General features: G+C 32.5%; 1 long non-coding RNA gene across 1 annotated transcript; it reads right to left on the reverse strand.

Moving 5' to 3' along the window:
- Window positions 1-328: 328 nt before the first annotated feature.
- LOC146899441 (uncharacterized) lies at window positions 329-2288 on the reverse strand. Its single transcript, XR_015022997.1, has 4 exons — window positions 2214-2288; window positions 1870-2066; window positions 1154-1463; window positions 329-662 (listed from the first exon to the last, which is right to left on the reverse strand). It is a non-coding gene; the product is annotated as an uncharacterized LOC146899441 (long non-coding RNA).
- Between the last annotated feature and the right edge of the window lie 9018 nt (window positions 2289-11306).

An 11306-nucleotide genomic window follows, 5' to 3' on the forward strand; every position in this document is an offset into this window, starting at 1 on the left:
TGATCCTAAGAAAATGGTACATATGAAAATGCTATGGGCATACAATTTAAAAACCCCTCCATATGGATTTGATTGGATGTGATTTTGTTTAATTCAGCATGTGGACATTTAGGAACGAGATTATCAACACGATTTTGTCAAAAAGAAATATATCAACAGGATGGAGAACCTCCTAAAAGAATCGATTGTAGAACATAATTATGTACTCGTCAAAATAAAAGTAATCAACTCAAATTCAACTATAGTAATAAATATGAAGGTGGATGTATAAAGTTAATTATTAATATTATTATTACCGTTTGAAAACAAGATAAAAGCAAGTCATCTATTATGTGAAATTTTTACTAATATTTAATCAAAGAAATCACAATCGTTATTACAATCAAGCTCTTATTCTCTTTAACATGAGGCCTATCTCTGTTAAACCTCGCTGCACTTGCCACAATTCATGTTTTGGTGATGGAAATAAATTGCACGGTTCTGTCAAACCAGATGTCGTGATAAAACACAAAAATCAACTGCCAAAGCAGATGCTACTGAAATTGCATCATCAGCATCATTTTCATCATTTTGTTGCTTTGGATGATGATCCTCCATTTTCATCAACATCACTATCTAGTTCACTGCGCTGCAACAACTTTGGTTTGCCAAATGACACAACACTGAAAACACAAGGGCATGAAAATGAACAATCAAGTTCTTAAAACATAATAATAAATGACATCAACTTTTTTTATGTGTAAGTTATCCAAGAAATGAACACGATGAATGATATGATCATGAAATGTCCAAAATAAAAATAAAAATTGGCGTCTACAAATTTTATGTGCATAATGGAATGAGCAAATTATGAAGTTAACTTCAAGAGAAACAATAATAAATTAGCACAGGATGAGGATGACAAAGAAATTGTATTTGTGGGTATCCTCAAACTTGACGCATCAACATTTAAGCTTTGAGGAACGGTCTGAAAATTGTAAAGCTTAGAAAATTAATCTAAAAATGATAGCGAAATAATTTGTAACTTTTTTTAATATTAATCTTGGAAAATAAATCCAGAATATTTGAAAGTGAAGCACATAATTAACACTAAATTCATTTATACTAATGAACAACCAAAAATAATCACAAGTAATTAAGAAAGTATATATACCTCATCCCTGAGAGTGTTCCTCTCTTCCCTAAGTTCATCGAAGTTGAAATGAAAATGTGGTTATTACCGCCAAGACGAGCTGGATTCTCTGATCTTGCCAATGTTGAATTGTCTTGCATGACTCGCCAGTTTAAAAAACAGTACTAAACCTTGATCTAGGAGGAGGTGGAGGGGGATTTAGCCTGTAATTACTCGATGGTGGATCTGAAGGAGGAGGTGGTTGTCGTTGTGGTACAGAACTACTAGGCATCCCAAGATTAAGAGTCGGAACACTAAATCGATTGACACGGCCTCCTGGCAATAACCTTACCTGTATAAGAAAAAATAAAATAGATCATAAGAAAAAGGCTAAATACAAGTTTCTTTGCTACATCGAATATACATCACACATTGCACAATAAAAAAGAAAAGACTTTCAAAAACATTCACATACAAATTGTTTCGCAATATAATAATTAAAATTATAAATTAAGATTTATAAAAAAAACAAATTGAAGGTTGATAAAAATATTATGTTCGTTAAAAAAATTATGTATTTAAAAAATGCGTAGAACATTACCATCCGGCCACTAAATCATGTCAATTGGATGGAATTTCTGGAAAATTCAAATGAAAAATAAATAGTACTCGTCAAAACGAAACTAATCAATTAAAATTCAACTATAATAGTAAATATGAAGGTGAACACACACATATATAAATTTCATAATTAGTACCTTATTGAAACAAAATCATGCCACCTTTTTCATATTTAATCAAAGAAATCACACTCGTTGAAGAAACATTCGATATTCCCACAGATCGAATCAAAACAGGGAACAAGTACAAATACATGACGCCTTTGACGACTTTCATTCAATACACGCTTGTGATGAGAATCCATGGATCAAGTTTTGTTCCGACGTTGATAGATCTAGATTGTAGAAAAACAACTAAAGAGTAATAGAAGAAAATAATCCAACAAAAACAAATATATGATATAAACGCCGGAAAAATAATGACATTGATTAATCGTATGTATAGTTTTAGTTTGAGTAGAATGAGGTGGCAATAGACTTACCCCACGATCCCTATGCATCAGATAGAGAGATCGTCATGCTTTTGGATAACGGCGGTGGTGCTTGCAACTTTTGTGAAAATGATGAGGGTGGCCACTTATATAAGAGGTTAACCGAAGATTAGGTTAAAATTAGGTTAACATTTTAGTTAATCTAAATTTATAATATAATAATAAACTAAAATAGTAAATATAATTTTAGATTATAAAATCATAACTTTAATTAATTTCATTAGAATAAAAGAGCATACAATTTCAAAAAAAAAAAAACATACATATTGAAGTTATGCGAGCGTATCCGAGGCGGGCGAGTATGGTGATCGTCTTAGGCCCCAAAAAAATAAGTACGAAATTTGGGTCCTAGCAAAAAATTAGGGGTTCATTAGGCCTTAAAACAATTACTTCATTTCTAAAGGGTGGTGTGATTGTTAGTACGTAGTAGGCTTAGTATTTTTTGTTAATGAGAGTTCAAATCCCTAGCCTTCCACCATCTCTAACCCTCTGTCAAAATAAAAAGAAACCATCACACATCCCTTATTTGGAAAAGTTGTAGGCTAAAAAATTGAGGGTTATATGTTATTAGACATGATTTATGAGAGAAGATTTTGATTCTCATTGGACAAATTATGAATTAAAAAAAATTGCACAACTTCTAAAGTCGTGTTTTCTCATAAGTATTTGTCTAATGTTGATGCAAATGATCTTTTTTTTAATTGAAAGTGTTTCAAATGTCTTTGCCAAATATGTCAATGTCAACATTTGAAATTCTTTAGTTTATCAATGTTGTAAATTGTTATCTGAATGTTTCAATTGCTTATTGAATCCCCTTTAACTATGTCGGTGACAAGGAAAACCGTTGAAAGAAGTTATTCGAAGTTAAAATTATTCAAAAATTACTTGATATCAAAAATGTCACAAGAAAGATTGAATGGTCTAGCCATTTTATGAATTGAGAAAAACATGATAGAACATATTGATGTTGACACAATTATTAGTGACTTTGCATATAGAAATGCTCATAGGAATTATTTTGTATGAACATTTGAATATTAAAGAAAAACTCAATGTATTTTGTATGAATTTTGATGTTTGTTTAGATAATTTCTTAACATAGAAAAACTATCATTTTCAAGCAAATTATTTTCACACTTTAGATTTTTTTTTTTGTGTACTCATTATTTAGAACCCAAATTGTAGGCTCGTCCTTGGCCACTAAAATCTCGAAATGGCCTTGAAGTTATGCCTTACCCATACGAAGCGAGGGATGAAGTTATAGAAAGTTGTTATTTCATGATGAGCAATCTCAAACTTAAAATATTGTCGAGTTCGATACCGTAGAACAATTTTGAATTGATTGATTTCACCAAATGGGTTAATATCTATGAAGCCCGGATACTCCAAAACGGAGACGTGCCGTACCGGATACGTATCGGATACCGATACTCCACGGATACTCGCGGATACGTATCCTCGAAGTATCGGAATTAATTATTTTAATTTTTAATAAATATTTTATCGGATACTTATGTGATACTCCTCGGATACACAAGGATACTTCTAAGATACTTCATGTAACGACCTAATTCTATTAAAGCAATAAAACATGCGAATATAGCAAATATTCAAGAATTAGACGCTACGTCTCAACTAAACAACAACTTGCATGCATATATATATATATATATATATAATATCTCAAATAGATCTCGGCGGAACAAAACATATAACTCCCGAAATACATGCCATGGTCAAAAATACACCAATATATAAATCCTCCAAGTCCTAAATACATGGACAATAAAAATCAAATCAACATCGGACATAAGACACTAAAGCCTAATCGAGCATGTCCTAGACTCTAAGACACGACAGCGGAGAAAGCTCCCGCCATCCAAACATCCACCAAGCACTCACCAAGTGACTAATCCTGCACAGCATCTACCCATCCATACGGAACAGGTAGGCGGCAAAACCAACGGGGGTAAGCATTACATTAATCATAATCAATAAACAATAATTGACATAAATAATTCAATTCAATTCTCAAATAGATTGCATGAACAATTAACTTCCACAACTATATTCATACAATCAAATCCAATCATCACAACTAGCACTTTATCAACACGTTCATCACCAACAAACATCATTCATATGTCACATCAAACATCATTTCAATATGCAATGCGCCCATACTCGACACATATATGCATGTGGTACCAAATCTCCTCAAGGTCGTCACCCATGATGCGACAAAAACATCATATGTAAGAGTCCATCTCCTCTTACAATTCACTTATGTAAAGTCCATCTCCTTTACATTTCAACATATGACTCAATATGATTATGATGCATGGACATACAAGTAAATACCCAATAATGCAAAAACTCCAACAATTATATCACCAACGGTAATGTAAAAGTCCATCTCCTTTTACCTTAATCAACTCAACAACAATTGCATTATCAAGTACACACGTCCACACAATCCATCAAATCATAATTCAACTAAGAGTCATCATTACATTATCATCAACATACATCTACGTCAATTCACAATATACCTCCACATTCCATATACTTCATAATTAAGTAAAATGGCACAACACATCATTTCATGATAAATATCATATTCAACCTTCAACAAATCATCCACATATCATCAATTAATCATATAAAATCATTCATGAAAGATTTATAAGGTAATTGGTTTGAAAGAACCATTTTCAACAAATTCGTCTCTCAAAATCACAACATTAGAAATAATTAAGCAATTGAGCCAAAACCAAGTAAACACGATTCAATGCCTCAACTAAGTATGTCTTTAGACTACATATAAGTTCAGTAGAGCATACATTCAAGTTTCACCGGCTAAAAGCGACGAAATCACGAAAATCATAAAGTTCGTCCCGCTTATCATTTTTACAAAAGAAATCTCACTTTCAAAGCAAAACATGTCAAGACTTGATGAAACCAATCACAACCATTTTTAGAAATCTTGTAAACATTATACAACCTTAATCCTACTTCAATTTCCGAAGAAAAATGAGTTTTTCGGAAAAATCGGCGTTCTTGGACCATTTTTCAAAAGTTAAGAGAATTTCACAAATCCAAGTCCAATTTGATTCAAATGAAGTTCCAGTATGTTTAATTGTATAAACAAAGGTTAAACAAGTCAAAAGAAACATTTTAGAAAGCCCGAATTGGTCCCCAAGTGCACGAAACGAAAAATCAAAGGTGGCTGAACCTATGCAGGTTCGCTTAAGCGAAGCCCCTGTTCGCTTAAGCGAACTTCAAGTCAGAACCAACATGTTGGTTCGCTTATGCGTTCGCTTAAGCGAACCTTCATGGTTGTGCAACAAAAATGTTACGGGTTCTACCCCTTTTCACCCCAAAATCCCAATTTTGATCAACCCAAACCCCAAAACTCAATCCCAAAGATGTTTATAGGTCATATATGTTCCAAAATACTTAAACATGCATAAGTTTTGAAATTGAAACATCAATACATCAAAAATTCATCAATTCACCAACACTTCTCAACTTTCAACAACAACAACAAATTTCATCATCAATTCACCAATTTAATGATACCCAATGCATCAATTCAACAACAACATATCTAACAACAACAACAATAACATTGGAACATGAATTCATCATCAATCTAGCAACAACAACATTATTCATCTTAATTTCATACAAAAACTCATCATGTTCATAAGTACCCATTTTAACATACAAATTCAACAACAACAACACAATTATCATTCAATTCATGTACATAATCATATCATCACAATTAAGCACGAATTTCTACAACTAAATTCAAATTAACCACTTAATGAAAGAATTAGGGTAGAATCTACAACTATTAATTATGATTAAAGCCTAACCCCTTCACGTACACGTATCCTAGAAAAAGATGAAGAGTAAAAAATTGAGACAATGTTGTAAAAATCCATTATAGATGTATATGACTCAATTTTAGATATGCATCAATAAAATTGTTTCTCAATGAAACACTTAGAATTATACTTAAAATTATACTTCTTGTAGATGAACGTAGCGAGAGATGTGATTCGATTAATCAATATTAGATAAAATTTGTCTTGAGTTCTTTTAATGATGTTTCTCTCAATATCCCAACATATGAAAATGTAATATGGTTTATAAGAAAACTTTCAAAAAAAATTATTTTGACCACACATGTATTATTTTTAAAAAATTGTAATTTTTAAAATAATACAATAATGAAGAGTAATCAATGTTAATTTTCTTCAAGTATTTTACATACATATAAGTTTTATTATAAATTTTTGTTAACGTATCCTAACCGTATCGTATCCTAAATTTAAAAAAAATCGCGTATTCGCGTACCCTTATCGTATCGTACCCGCACCCGTATCCGTATCGGGGCTTCATAGGAATTAATATATGTTTGCCCCTTGTAATATAGTCGATTTCCGATTTACTTCTAGTAAAAAAAAATGAGATTCCAACCTTGTAAAATGAAGATTCTCCACAAACAAGTGAAATCATGCGAATTAAATACCACACCTAAAGAGGAAGCAACCATATCTCGCTTTGACCAGTGACACTCCATAAAGAGGTTTGAAATTTTCTCATTGTATTGCCCACAAAAAACACACAATGGATCGCTAGTTATTCCTTGTTTAAAGAGATCATTTTTTACCGGTAGCTTTGCATGTTGAATCCTCCTAGAAAAATGGATGTGCCTTGGAATACTATTTATTTTCCATAATTTTTTCCACACTTGGTGATAATGTCCTGTCTTGAGCTATGGTAGAAATGGCCTACATTAATCGTCACGAACCACTCATTTGAACTTGGCTCGTTTAAAATTCACGAACCACTCGGTTCGACTCGTTGGGTTCATTATGCAATGTCTCACTACATTATGGGGCCTACATTAATCGTCACAACTGAGCTAAGCATGGAGACTATATGTTAGGTTAATCGTCCTCATAAGAGTTTTTTTTTATTATTACAAAGAACTTAATTAAGAAAATAAGTAATTTACTACCGCTTTTGTTCGTGCACCGACAAGATAGTCAGTCCTATACATTAGGCTATAAATCAGGTCAACCACTAGTTGAAAACATTAAGAATGGAACATTTAAAAATTAAATCAAACAATTGAATCATAAATTGAATATAAAACTTTATTAATTGAATGCAAAATCTCAAACCAACCACTAGGCCATCACCAAATAAGTTAACACCATGCAAATCAATATTTACAATATTTGTTCTCTAATACGATTTGTTCTCTACTACGATGTATTTTTTTTTGTGGTGGTCGGGGTTCGAACCCTAGACCTTGCATATATTATGTATTGTCCACTGCCAAATTTGAGCTAAAAATTAAAGTTGCATCAGAATCTATATCAATTTTAATCCCCTTTAACTACATAACTATTGTAACCGGCTCATTGTTTTTAATTCTTTCTTCATAATTCTATAATGATATTTGTGCCCTCGTACGTATAGGGATGCAAATGGATATCATGGCTACGAGATAGTATGATATTCGTGTACGTCCCACGTGGATATTCGTTTCCACATATTGCCCCATGTGGATATCCGTTTCCACAGATTTTGAGGTATGCACGAGTATATACAAATATTTAATGATAACATTTTTATTAAAAAAATAACTTTTTTAAATTCTTTTTATAATTACCTAAATTTAACACGAAGAGTTCATCACATTCGTTTTCTTCTCTTTACCAAAACATAATAATATCCATACATTACAATAAAAATATCCATGCATAGTAATATCAATTTCGAATAAAACAGAGTCAATCATATTTAACTAAAACAAAGTTTCCTATTCAACAAGAACAAAAACAAACTTCATCACATTTAACAAAAACTAAGTTCATTGATTTAACAAAAACGTAAATAAAGTTCCTTGTTTACGAGGAGAATTGAAGTCTCACATAATAATACTATATAGTATTATGTTTTTTTATTGAAGTTGAAAGAGTATGTAATTTACTTGGTTTAATAACTGGTATGAATGTTGATACCATCAAATCTCGCATTAATACTAATATTATCTAATGATAATAATAATAATAATAATAATAATAATAATAAACTAATATTAAAAATTGGGGCGTTACAACTCTACCCCCTTAAAAGAATTTCGTCCTCGAAATTCAGTAGCACAAGAGAGAATGAATTTAATTATTGCTTAAATATCTTAAACTATATATAACAAAATAGAAACTTCAAACAATACACATAAACCACATTAAAGTTAGTCGGTTAAACATGATCACATACTAAAACATAACCATAACCATTCTCGGTTCACTACACAACGAACATTGATTAGGAAACACAACGACAATATTCAACCGTCACACGACACAAACGACTCAACTACTTGGCCGGACGGACCGACATCTACGATACCAATTGTAACACCCCGTTTTCCTAACAAATAAATATTATAAAATAAATCGAGTTCATCACAAACAAGATGTCACATTTCGTTCTTCAAAGTACAAATAGAGTTAAAATCTACTCTTTATTTAAACGACATTTGCTTGTCAATAATTTCAAATACGTCGCGGAAAAATTCTTAAAAGTTTAAAAACGGATACTTGGCACTAAAGTCCTCAACATAAACAACTTATTAAACATTCAATTTCAATGGTTCATCAACATAATTCATAAAGGCACGTAACAAAAGGAAGCAATGCAAAGATCCCCATCCCGTTACGTATCGGAGCGACCCTAAGACGATGCGTGAGGGAGTCAACTCACATCAACGGCTAATCCCGGTTATTTGCACGTTACCCACGTAGAGGCAACATTCAAACAGAAGGGGTGTGTTTTATCTTGGTTTTCGGGTGTCAAACATTGATTACGTTTGAACCTTTCTAACCGGTGATATCTTATTTTTTCTTGGGAAGGGAAAAAGTAAGCAAAACCCTTGAGAATCGAGGTCCGGGAGTTGTTTTCGCTACGGGAAGGTGTTAGGCACCCATAACGACTATAGTAACCTATAGGAACCGTCTTTAATTTCTACGCGTGCGCTTTATTTTTAAATGCTATTTTGAAATGATATTTACACCTAAGAATTACTATGTGAAGAATTGGAGGGAGAAGAATGTTTTTGGATTTTTTATTTTATTTGAATTGAAGGAATTTTGTTCCTTGCCTACGTACCCGTTTAAGGGATCAAATCCACCGTAGTTCTCTCTCAAAAAATGTTTTTGTTTTTGTTGGTTGATTTTAAGTTTGAAAATTGGAATTTGAAGAATAGAAAGAGGCCTCAAGGGCATGAGGTTGGGAAATTGTGAGGTTGAATTAGTCATTTGCAAAAGCAAGTCAAAGTATGATTATTTTCATTGGATTTTTGATTAAGAAAACAAAAGGAAAATTCAATGGGATATTGGATCCCAAGGTTTATTTGGAAAAGATTTGAGTGAGGTTGTTCACATTTGTTTGGAAAATTGGTTTTTTTCTAAGTATAAGTCCTAGGCATTCATCTAAACATACAATCCTAAGCATACATCTAAACATGCATATTCTAGCTATATGGTGATGTGTGTGCATGTGTCGGTGCTTGTGTCGGTGTACATCATTAGAGTCCATTGTCCTTTACATCACACCCTAGATACATTCTATGGCCTCTTTGCCAAGAAATTTAAAAGCATGAAAGTAAAATATTACAAGAACTCCTAAACCTTTACATTCTAATTTTGGTACAAATTAAATTGCATGAAAGAAATAGAGATGAATATGGGGTGCTATGGAGATGCTTATGAAATGATGAAACATGAAATGAAAGGAGTTAGTAGCACATGACAATATCAAAGGAAGTAAAGCAAGAGAAATGTTAGAATGTAAAGGATGGAAAATAAAGGCAAAATGAGTGCAAATATGTCTAAAATTTATTCATAGAATGCAAGAACCATATGACCTATAATTCTCACATTCCAATGCATTTTTAAAGGTTTAGAAACAAGTCTTGGAATGGGAATTAAGGCAACATGATTTACTTGGCATTTTAAAACAAATTTGGAGCATATTTACATTATTTAACTATTCAATGACTTGTAGGCTAAGTAACCTACTAAAATTCACAATTATGCAACAAAATTAAACACAAACAGTAGCTAAACCCTATGAAATCAAGTGGTATAGGTCACCAATATTCATCAAGCAATTTGGATTGAAATCAAGCAAAGTTTCACTCATTTTTAGCACAAAATATGACAAAAATACCAAGAAAATTAGCACCTTATTTTTTAACCAATTTTAACACGTGAAAATTATCACAAAATGCTACAAAAATATCAAGAAGCCTACATGAATTTTTTGGAATTTTTTAAAGGTTTTTAAGCTAAAAATTACAAGAAAATTGCTAGTTTTAATCAAGAATGGTGAAAAAGTCACACATATTTTTATCAAGCTTTTCGGTAAAGAAAGATATCACAAAAATGTCACAAAATTACCAAAGAACATGTGTAAATTTTTTTATAAAGTTTTTCAAGGTGTTTAATCATAGTCGAGAGGTGTGAAGAACAAAAACGGTGTTGAAAATAGCAAAAATATTCACAAAAACGCAAAGGAAGAGCCCAAGCCCAAGGCGGGTTAGATCCGGATCACGGAGCGCCTCGGGACCGTCGTATTGATCCAACCGGATCAGATCCGAGATCCAAAGGCTATAACGCGCGCAGACCACGGGAATGGCGTAGGCAAGCGTGCATAGGATTAGGAGCGGTATAAAAGCAAAATGTATGAAGGAACCAACACAAAACAAACTCGTTTCTCTCTCTAGGGTGAGTTAGAGAGAAGCTCTCTCTTCTTTCAACAAAACGACGGCCGGATTCTGGATTTGTTCGCCGGAAAGTTCGAATTCTCGCCGGAATCTTCATCTTCTCCGGCGAGAAGCGTGGATTCCGACGAGTTTCACAACCGTCCGATCTTAAAGATTTTTACATCTTTTTAAAGCTTTTATCGTCCCGAAGACGAATCCGGCCTCCGTTTTGTGAAAAGAACGGCGTTGAAACCTAGATCTACATTTCTTTCGATTTCGAAACTAAAAAC

This window comes from Medicago sativa, chromosome 8 (assembly GCF_051527215.1).
Source record: "Medicago sativa cultivar Bolivia chromosome 8, Bolivia_mono, whole genome shotgun sequence".
Taxonomy (NCBI): domain Eukaryota; kingdom Viridiplantae; phylum Streptophyta; class Magnoliopsida; order Fabales; family Fabaceae; genus Medicago; species Medicago sativa.